This window comes from Aotus nancymaae, unplaced genomic scaffold (assembly GCF_030222135.1).
Source record: "Aotus nancymaae isolate 86718 unplaced genomic scaffold, 86718_ANA_hifiasm-v0.15.2.pri h1tg000006l, whole genome shotgun sequence".
NCBI classification, from domain to species: Eukaryota; Metazoa; Chordata; class Mammalia; order Primates; family Aotidae; genus Aotus; species Aotus nancymaae.
In genome coordinates, this window is record NW_026988417.1 from 33,420,134 (window position 1) to 33,432,251 (window position 12,118).

The following is a 12,118-nucleotide window of genomic DNA, read 5'->3' on the forward strand; positions in this document are numbered from 1 at the left end:
AAAAGCTAAAACTACAAAACTCTAACAAAAAAACAGAGGAAAGCTTTATGATGTTGAATTTAGCAATGATTTCTTTGGATATGACATCAAAAGCACAGGAAACAACAACAATAAAATAGAATAATTGGATTTATTCTAAATTAAAAACTTTGCACATTGAAGGAAACTATCAACAGAACAAAAACAGCCTGATGAATGTGAGAAAATATTTGCAAATCATATATTTGATAAGGAATTAATATCCAGTACATAAAAGTTTCTATAATTCAACATTAAAGCAAACCACCAGATAAAAAAAAAGTAGACTAAAAAACCTGAATAGACATTTTTCCAAAGAAGATATGTACCCATCCAACATGGATACCCTGGGAGGTCACTCTCTTCAGGCTCTGTCCAAGTGGCGTAGGGGAGCATAGGGCTCTGCCCCGTGATGTACAGTCCCTTCCCACAACGTTGGAGATGAAGCTGGACCTCACGTCTGCGCCTGCATATTCCTACAGCTTCCCAGAGTCCTGTGGACAATAACTGAGGAGACAAACCATTCAGGAAACATGTCTAGGAAAGAAAAAAAAAGATATATATTCAATAAGCACATACAATATGTTCAAAATCGCTAATCACTAGAGAAATACAAGCCAAACCACAGTGGAATACCACTTCACCCCTCTCATTAGAATAGCTATTATCAAAAAGACAATAATAAGAGTTGACAAGAATATGAAGAAATTATAACAATTGTACATCATTAGTAAAAATGTAAAATACTTCTGCCACTGTGGAAAACTGTATGGCAATTCCTCAAAAAGTCTAACAAAATTGCCGTATGATGTAGCAAGTCCACTTTTGGATATATACCCAAAAAACTGAGAGCAGAGATGGAAACAGGTATTAGTACACTTATGTTTATCAACATAATCATACAGCCAAAAGGTAGACGCAACCCAAGCATCCACTGTTCATCAATAGATGAATGAATAATAAAAATGTGCTGTATGTATGTGTGTATATATGTGTATGTGTATATACTTATATATATATATATACATACATACACATATACAATGGAATATGTCAGCCTTATAAAAGAAGAAAATTGTGAAACATGCTATAACATGGATTAACTTTGAAATCATTATACCAAGTGAAATAAGGTAAATAAAAAGACAGATATTATATTATTCCACTTATATGAGATAACTAGAGTCGTCCTAAATTCATAGAAACAGAAAGTAGGATGGTGATTGACAAGGGCTTTGGGAAGAGGGGAGAATAGAAAGCATAACAAATACAGAGTTTCAGATGAAAACATTCTAGACATGAAAGGTGATAATGACTGTACAACAATTTTATTATACTTAGTGCCACAGGACTGTACATTTAAAAATGGCTAAACATAAACAAAATGGTAAAATTTATGTCATGTATGCTTAAGCATTATTTCAAAAATGGAGGAATATATCTTTTTGTACATCTAAGTAATTACTCAAACTCAAGTTTTTCATAAAGACATCTCTGAGATATGTCCCAATACTTCTCTTCACACTCAGAATTTATGATGAAATGTATATACAAAGTATGCATATAGTCTTATTGATTGTATCAGATATTTTATAAGTCTTGCCTTTTCAAAATAATTATTGAAATAAGCAGGCAAAAAGACGTGCAAATGTACAGACACACACACACACACACACACACACACAATGTAACATCTTAGACAATTCAGTTCTGCAAAATTGGTTTTGATTGATTGGTTTATTTTTATGTGTAGTGACAGCATCTTTTGATGAATAGTAGCATATCCCTTTTGCAAATATCAGACTTACAGAATCTTCAACTACTTAATGCAAAGTACAATTTGGAAAAAAAAAATATTTTTTCTCCATCTAAAGTAAAACTTATGCTTATAATAGAGAAGTGAACCTGCCCTAATACCAAATGGTATTACAATATTAGATATTTTAAGAATCAAGATCACTTCCCTGACTTACTGACATTTTGTTTCCTTCATTCAGTTCTATAAAATGTCAGTTTATGAAATGGAATTACTAAAAACGAACAATGAAAATCCAACAATCAGAAAACAGGAAGTTTGGGTTTGTTGACTGCAGTTCATTAAAGAGAATAACCCTGAATATTTATCAAAAACAATTATTTGTATTTAGAAAAATATAAAATTTTATTCAGTACACCCTGAAGACATAGCAGAAAATCTGCCATTACTTTTAGAAATGTTCTATAAAAGATAATTTATTTTTAAAAGATTACAATTTAACATTTTAAGTTTCTCTAATTAGAAAAATTTATTCATCTCAGAGATAAGATTTGCTCTTACCAGAAATTCCTGGCATATCATGTTTTTCCATTTCACTCTGCATGTTTTGGTTCAATACCTTTGGGTGCAAATTCAAAGTTAATCATATAAACAAATAAAAAATAACTTTAGTTAGGCAAAAAAGTATAGAATTTTGTAACAATGTTGTCTTTGAATATAGTAAAAAGTTGAAGACCACTTTTAAATGTATCCTACTTCGTCATCTGATTCTTGCATATGTCTGGTTTATGCACACTAAACTAAAAAATAAATAACAGACAAGCCAAAAATACTATTGTATTGTGTGTTAGCTTTTTATTGCTGCTGTAAAAAATTACCAAAAAGTTAGTGGCTTAAACCAATATAAATCCATTATCTTACAGTTTTGTAGGTTAGAAGTTTGCCATGGATCAACTGGGTTTAAACCAAAGTGTCAGCAAGGTTGTATTTCTTTCTAGAGGCTCAAGGTGAAAATCAATTTCATTAGCTTTCATATCTTCTACAGGCTGCCCACATTCCTTGTCTAGTGACCTCCCTACATCTTCAAAACAAGCTATATTGCATCTCTCTGTAAATTGAGCCAGGAAAGGTCTTTTATGAAAGCATGTGATTAGGTAAGACTCACCCAAATAATCCAAGAGTCTTCCTATGTCCAGATCCTTAAACTTAATCATATTTGCAAAGTCCCTTTTGCCATGGAAGGTAATTCATTCACAGGTTCCAGGGATTTACAATGTGGCTACCTTTGAAAACAATTATTCTATCAACCACAAGTTGTCTCTACATTATATTTTTATAAAAATAAATTAGCTCAATTGCTTGAGAATGGCAATTTTGCTCTGATTATATAGTGTATAGTACATGCCAGTAGTTTTTTCCTCCAATTGAGTATTTCTTAAGTAAGCAATTGCAAGTGGATAGTATAAACTTCCACGTATTTTCTCTCCTTAAACAAACGTAAAGAGAGTATAAAACCACCTTAGTGCAATGTTGAGATTCTCTCGGGGTGGCTGGCAAAATATTAAAGAAATATTAGGAAAAGTTATAGATTAGCCTCAAAGGTTTCAGAAGGCTGAAAGGTTTTATTGGGACAGGCCAAAGGCAACAGGCCTATTAAGTTAGGGAGAAGATAGGGATGATAAGAGGCTTTTCCAGTTTAAGTCTGTTTACCTTACATTCCTTTGTCTCTGACTGTTTACCTATGTAAACTTTGTGCTGGATGGTCCTCTCAGGGGGAGATCAAAGCACAATTACCTGTTAATAGTGTTTACTTTGGGCCCTGAACCTAAAGCTTTTATCATTTGTATAAACACTCTTTTTTTTTTTTTTTTTTTTTTTTTGAGATAGAGTTTCACTCTTGTTACCCAGGCTGGAGTGCAATGGCACGATCTCGGCTCACTGCAACCTCCACCTCCTGGGTTCAGGCAATTCTCCTGCCTCAGCCTCCTGAGTAGCTGGGATTACAGGCATGCGCCACCATGCCCAGCTAATTTTTGTATTTTTAGTAGAGACAGGGTTTCCCCATTTTGGCCAGGATGGTCTCGATCTCTTGACCTCGTGATCCACCCGCCTCGGCCTCCCAAATAAACACTCTTTTAACCATGTTAATTATCCAAAAGTGTGTTGACTTAGAACCTTTGTTGTAAATTTCATACTGGATAAATTTAACGATGGAGAAGGAGTCTTGGTCAATTAGCTACATTTCACCCTCTGAAAGCAGCCAATGACCATCCCTAGCCCACTTGAATCACTGTAATTGTGTGAAAACTCATTCATTCATCTGTCATTGAGTTAGAGTCTGCAGGCCCGACTTCCGCAGGTGGTGGTCGATGTTTCAGTGCAAGAGAAGATTCTATGATACATTTATATCAGTAGTTATTCAGTGATTTTTATTCTAGTTTTTTTTGTTTGTTTGTTTTTTGAGACACAGTCTCCCACTGTTGCCCAGGCTAGAGTGCAATGGCATTATCTCAGCTCACTACAACTTCTGCCCCCTGAGTTCATGAGATTCTCCTGCCTCAGCCTCGCAGGTAACTGGGATTACAGGTGCATATCACCAAACCTAGCTAATTTTTTGTATGTTTAGTTGAGATGGGGTTTCACTATGTTGGCCAGACTCCTTGCAAACTCCTGACCTCATAATCTGCCTGCCTCGGCCTCTCAAAGTGCTGGGATTACAGGCATGAGCCACTGCACCCCACCTATTTTAGTTTTCATATGAAGATTTCATCCTGCTTGATACTTTGCACCTTCCTTCTGTAGCGCCTTTCCTCCATAATTTATATATGCTAAAATGTTCACAAGGAAAATACATATATTAAAATCAGTTTGTGCAATGAGACGTCTCTATTTGATGGAAGTCAAATCTATCTCAGATATCAAAAATATCAAATAAAATACAGCAACACAAATATCTGTATGTAGATACTAACAGTATGATCTCCAAAAGACGTATTTCTAAAGCACAGTCTAGTGGATTGTGGTGAACACATTTGGTTAAATAGCTGAATATCTGTCCCAGATTCTTTCCAGTTTGCCTTCTTTTTCTTCAAAGGCTGAAAAGTACAGAGACTACTCTTCCTAGACTCTTTTGTACATAAGGTTCATAATGAAACTATTTTATTAACTGCAATGTTACTATTTATATGGTCCTTTCATGTTTAATTGGTTAATGTTATCATATTTTTATTTCTTTAAATAAAATATCTTTCACATTTATTATGTGCCTTTAGAATAATGAAAACAAAGTTTATCCATTTTCATTTAAAATGTCAGCTATGTCTCAGAGAATGTGAATTTCTATTTTTATCACTTTATATTCAGAAAATAGGACCTGTTTTTAGAGTTTAACATTGAATTATTTCAAGGAAAAAATCACTTCGCTTTTGTTTTTTTGTTTTCAACACTTTATCTTGTGTCATGTTGTTATTTTCTTGTTTTTATTAAACGTACTAAGAAAAACATATCTATGAATACATTCCCAAGGAATCATATCAAGAAATTAGGCCTGATTGTTATTTCATTTTTTATTTATTCATTATTCAATAACTATTCAATCTACAGACCTGTCATGATAACTGCCTTTCTACCAGAAACCGCACATAAACTCTGCCCTATTTATATTTTTTATCATTGTATCCATCTGTGTAGACTAGCAGGTCTATTAGAGCAGAGAGCTTTATACTGTTTTGCTCACTGACATAGCCTTAGTATATAAATGAGTGTCTCATACTTAGCAGTGGCTCAATACTATTAGTTGAATAAATGAATTTATAGAGTACCTGTTATATGCCATACACTGTTCTGGGCTCTTGAGATGTAAATGTGAAAAATAAATAAATAAATAAACCCTTATGGAGCTTACAAACCATGGGTGGAAGAAGTCAAATAGTCAATAAACAATAGTTATAAAAATTAAGCTATATGGAATACTTAAAGATGATAAATGCTATGAAAAGGAAAGAGCATGACAAGAACAAAGAAATTCAGAAGTCACTGGCCAAGAAGAGTGATGGGGTTGCAGCAGCAGTAGTGTTCAATACGGGTCATGGTGGGATGTCCCAAGAAAGAACCATTTGAGCAAAGTCTTCGAAGGAAAGGAATTAACTATGAGGAAAGAAGAGGGAGAGAAAATCCAAACAGAAGACACAGTCACATTAGGGTGAGGAGATTCCATACAAAACAAATGGTAGTGTAGAAGGAGAAGGGACAGGTAGAAGGTGCGAGCAGAGCGATGAGGAGAGGCTGAAAATCTCATGAACCTCAGAAGCTAGAGAATGGATTTTGTGTTTTATTTTTAGTAAAATGGGACCATTGAGGAATTTTTAACCGAGAAGTGACACCTTGTTTACATTTGAAGGGTTCATTTAAATGGTTGAGATGTTGAGAATAATCAGTAGAAAGTAGAATGGTGAGTTTAGTAGCAGGGAGTATTTACCTTTTTAGTAAAACCAATTGATTGGGATATCCAAGCATAGCTGAACATTAGCAGCATGTTGTTTAATGTAGAACTGTCAGGACTATAAATTTCAAAAACTGATCATGCAATATTTCTTATAAATCAGAGATGCTGAATTAAGCCTTCCTTAAAAAGAGAGAATGGTTTTGTCCCTCCTCCTTATGTGAGGGGGATACATTTCAATACCCCTGGGGGATATCTAAAGCCCATGAAGGTTACCAAATGGTCTAGGTATATACTTTGTTTTTAAAGCTGATAACCCAGATGGTTATTAAGTGACTAATAAGCAGCTAGGGTACACAGTGTGGATACTGTGAACAAGGGAATGGTTTACTTTGCAGTGGGGCCAGAGTAGAGAGCTCAAATTTTCATCACACTACTCAGAACATTGTGAAATTTACAACTTATGAATTGTTTGTTTCTGAAATTTTTCATTTAATATTTTTGGACCAAGATTGGCTGCTGGTACCTGAAACTGTGGAAAGCAAAATCACAGACAAAGGGGGCTTGTTGTACATCTTTTAATGTAAATAAATTCTTTAAAATTTTGTAATTTATTTAGTGCTTAATAAATGTGACCATTTTTCTTTTCTATTTCTGAGTGCTGTATTTCCAGGATCTGTAGCATCTAGTATTTAGGCAAACTCCCATCATATGTAATTTCCTCAGATTTTCTAGATGGCTGTTCAGAATCTACTGATACATATCCTGTACAACTAATGGAGGTCATCAAAAGCTTATGCTCCTCAATAGGAACAATTTTTCACTTTTTAAAATGGGGTTCCCCCCAATTTGAATAAAATGCTTTCTTATAAAAGCAGAAGCAAATTAGACTAATTCCTCTTTGACTAAAAGTGAATATAAATCCAATATATGTTGATTGAATATCTGCTATATATAAATCTATCTACTATAAATCAATGTAGTATGCATAAGCTTAAAAGTAATTCATCGAAAATACTGCTTATAAAGATATTATTTTGTATTTTATTTACATTTCTGCTCCCTAAAATGCTTTTCAAAATTGCTATAATATGCTAATGTATTTATGACATTCTTCAATAATTTCCATGCCGTTAAGCAATTTTATTGTTTTCCCCACCTCAACCCCTCATTAGGAAAAGGGAGAAGTGGCTGTAGACCAGCAATATATATTGTAAAAACAAATCAAAATCAGTCACTCCCTTGTCCCTTTCCAATCAAGTACAGAAATAATAATTATTAGAATCTTAATTACAATGTTCTTTTTAGACCACGTAATTCACAGATAAATGAAGTGTTAAAATTCCTAAAACACTTAATTGCAAAGATTTTTTCTTGGCCCCTAAAAATTACAAAAGCTGAGCTATTAGATGTATTGCCGCCATCACTTTCTCATACAAAATATGAATGAAAATAAAAGGCAAATCTGTTTCTGTGACATCAGTGTATCTTTGACTTTTCTCTAAGGTGTACAGATGCGACCACTGATAAAGAGATATTAAAGAATAATGAGCTCAAGGCTCTCATATTTTCAATGATGAATAAAATTTATGTTTCAGGGATTACATAGAGCCAAAATTGTGTAAATGCACAGAAATCACTGCAAAAAATCTTATTTGCAAACCCTATTCTCATGGAACACCTGTGTACATAAGTTTCTAATTAGTTATTTGTATGGAGAAATTAATATTTGACAAGGGAAATTCCATGACAACTAAGTCTTATTTATTTATTTATTTATTTATCCTTTAATTTTAAAGTAGTATTAAAGATTTAAGCACTAAGGTCTTGAAGCGATCTCATTTCTATATATTTCTGAATGTGTTTTGGAACAATACGTTAGATTTAGTTGCTTTCTAAATATAGTACTAATGTTCTTGCTGGCTTAGAAATATAAAACTTTTCCTAGGAATACTTTAAAAAATTATTTTACTGTTAACCTGATAGGCAAAGAAGTATGATAATATTTTATATTCACAATGATCTACAGTAACTGTAAATGATTTTAAGGATAAAGACTCTCCATTCTGTATCAGTGGTCCAATCTTTGGAACACCCATTAACGTGCCTTGCATAGAGTGTCTAGAAGTGGATTTATCTGGAAACATCAATCCTCTTTCTTTCTTTTTTGGAGACAGAGTTTCACTCTTGTTGCCCAGGCTGGAGTGCAATGGCATGATCTTGGCTCATTGCCACCTCCAACTCGCAGGTTCAAGTACATCAATCCTCTTTCTATGCATCTGTCTATATATACAGAAAACTTCACACATATATGCAGAAGGAAATAATTGTGTTTTAAAAATATTAGTTGAATCATGGAAAGGAAAATGAGCAGATAAATATATGTCTCCAGATTTAAATATGTTTTAATGTGAAAACAAAAAACAAACATACTTCCATTTATATATAGAAGAATTCCTACAGAAGAATTTATTACATATAATAGACAGTTTCTAGAGATGGTTTATGGATTCTCCTGGAACCCTAAAATTCAGTGACGCTATAGATATTTAAAATTTAAATAATTGATAGATTTATCTTTTTAAAAAACAGACAATACACAATCATTCACTTTTGAATAATCAAAATATAGATAAGCTAAAAGAAGAAAAATACTATCCTTAATAAATCTACCAATTGTTAATAACCTAGCAATATTGTTGAAGAAAAATGTGCTGAATCTACACTACTAACTACAAATTAAATAAACATTACATTAAAATGTGAATTATTATGTAAACTTTTTTTCAGACTTATAACTACTATTGCTGGGTATGGTGGCTCACTCCTGAAATCCCAGCACTTTGAGAGGCAGAGGCAAGTGGATCACCAGATCAGGAGATTGAGATCAGCCTGGATAATATGGTGAAATCTCGTCTCTACTAAAAATACAAAATATTAGCTGAGCATGGTGGCACAAACCTGTAGTTCCAGCTACTTGGGAGGCTGAGGCAGGAGAATCACTTGAAACCAGGAGGCGGAGGTTGCAGTGAGCAAAGATCCTGCCAATTGCACTCCAGCTTGGGCAACAGAGCGAGACTCCATCTCAAAAAAAAAAAAAAAAAAAAAAAAAGATAAAATCTAAGAAAACATTTATATTTGTAAAATTTTTAAAATGTCAAACTTTTATAAATGTTAATTGATGGCATTTAAAATTATTTTTATATATAAATGATAATTTTAATTAACTTCATATACATTTGTTCTGAATTAAATATTTTACTTAGTAAAAGCATTATTAAGCATTAAATAAATTATATTAAAACCAATTGATAAAAAATCCAAGTTAATAAGCTAAAAAGGTTCTCCATTCTTATCCTTATTAAGAAGGACAAAATATATTTTTTATAAATTTTATTTCATGGATTTTTAAATTTTCTTCTTCTACTTGTATTATATACTCCATAACAAAATATAAATTGAATAAACAGCAAAAAATGTACTATAGTACTTGAAATATTATATATTAAGTAAACCTTGACCATATCAACATTTGTTTTTGTTTTGCCTTTTAAAACAAAATAGTAGTCCTAATCAATTATGATCTATTGTATTGGCTATTTCAAAACACTATAATGAGCTCATTAGTCATCATTAAACAATTCTGATTGCATTATTCATTCATACAGCATGTATTAAATGTTTATCATAAGCAAAGCAAAGTTTTTAAGTAATTTTGCTTTCTAGGGAAGAATAACATGAGAAAAAAATACATATTTTTACTTTTAATTATTATTTTAACACATGATATATGCAGTATATTTATAAGTCTGAAGTATTAATGAGACATTCACCTCTAATATTTGTCTGCTATTAGAAGGTATGAAATTTATTGGTTCAGATTTTGATTTTGAGAAATATTGTAAATACATTCACACTTGAAGGAAAAGAATATAGGCTTGGTGCTTAGTGAGCATTAGGAGAGCTGAAATGATTGTTTCTGCCTTGCCCACTCAGTCAGAGTAGAGTTTAATATTCTATGGGAAAATAAATAAAAGTGATATAATTATTTACATGTAAGAATATATTACCATGGAAATAAATGCTCACATTTAAAGGCTTACTAAGCTACAAGAGCACTATAAAATTTATTTTGTCTTCTCTTACATCTCACATTTGTGCTGTGAGACACATATTACCAGAAGTCTGTACAGATAAGAAGTGCAACATTTGATGATGATCTGTTCTTATTTATCATTGTACAAGAAAGGAAAAATTTGAAATATCAGCCAAAAATTGTTTTTTCATACTAGTGACTTTTGAACACCAATTTGCAATAGATACAATAAAAAATGATAAAGGGGGATATCACTACAAATTCCACAGAAATACAAACCACCATCAGAGATTACTACAAACAACTCTATGCATACAAACCAGTAAACCTGGAAGAAATGGATAAATTCCAACACACATGCAAGCTCACCAGCCTAAACCAGGAAGAAGTCGAAATCCTGAATAGAGCAATAACAAGGGCTGAAGTTGAGGAAGAAATTAATAGCTTACCAATCAAAAAAAGCCCAGGCTGAGATGGGTTCACGGCTGAATTCTACCAGACATACAAAGAGGAGCTGATACCACTCCTTCTGAAACTATTCCAAACAATCTAAACAGAAGGAATACTCCTCAAATCATTTTATGAGACCAAAATCATCGTGATACCAAAACCTGGCAGAGACTCAACAAGAAAAGAAAACTTCAGGCCAATATCTATGATGAACATAGATGCAAAAATCTTCAATAAAATACTGGCAAACCGATTGCAATGGCACATCAAAAAGCTTATCCACCATGATCAAGTAGGATTCAGCCTGCGGATGCAAGTCAGGTTCAACATACACAAATCTATAAATATAATCTACCACATAAACAGAACCAAAGACTAAAATCACATGACTATCTCTATAGATGCAGAGAAGGCCTTTGACAAAATTCAACAGTTCTTAATGCTAAAAACTCTCAATAAACTAGTTATTGATGGAATGCATCTCAAAATAATAAAAGCCATTTATGACAAACCCACAGCCAATATCATACTATATGGGCAAAAACTAGATGCATTCCCTTTAAAAACTGGCACTAGACAAAGATGCCCTCTCTCATCACTTCTATTCAATATAGTATTGGAAGTTCTAGCCAGAAAAATTAGGCAAGAAAAAGAAAGAAAGGGCATTCAATCAGGAAAAGAAGTCAAATTGTCCCTATTTGCAGATGACACAATCGTATATTTAGAAGACCCCATTGTCTCAGTCCAAAACCTCCTTAAGCTGATAAGCAACTGGCAAAGTCTCAGGATACAAAATCAATATGCAGAAATCACGAGCATTCCTATACACAAACAACAGACAGAGAGACAAATCATGAGCAAACTCCCACTTAAAATTGCTACAAAGAGAATAAAATATCTAGTAATACAACTAACAAAGGATGTAAAAGATCTCTTCAAGGAGAACTACAAACCACTGCTCAAGGAAATAAGAGAGGACATAACAGATGGAAAAACATTCCATGCTCATGGTTAGGAAGAATCAATATCATCAAAATGGCCATACTGTCCAAAGTAATTTAGAGATTCCATGCTATCCCCATCAAGCTACCATTGACCTTTTTCACATAACTGGAAAAAACCACTTTAAACTTCATATGGAACCGAAAGAGAGCCCACATAGCCAAGACAATCCTAAGCAAAAAGAACAAAGGCATCAAGCTATCTGACTTCAAACTATACTACAAGGCTACAGTAATCAAAACAGCATGGTACTGGTACCACAACAGAGATATAGATCAATGGAACAGAACAGAGGCCTCAGAAACAATGGTACACATCTACAACCATCTGATCTTTGACAAACCTGACAAAAACA

At 33.1% G+C, this 12,118-nt stretch overlaps 1 non-coding gene across 1 annotated transcript; it reads left to right on the forward strand.

Annotated features, from left to right (window-relative positions):
• Positions 1-351: 351 nt before the first annotated feature.
• Positions 352-555, forward strand: LOC135272094 (small nucleolar RNA SNORA73 family). Its single transcript, XR_010340195.1, has one exon. It is a non-coding gene; the product is annotated as a small nucleolar RNA SNORA73 family (small nucleolar RNA).
• The last annotated feature ends 11,563 nt before the right edge of the window (positions 556-12,118 follow it).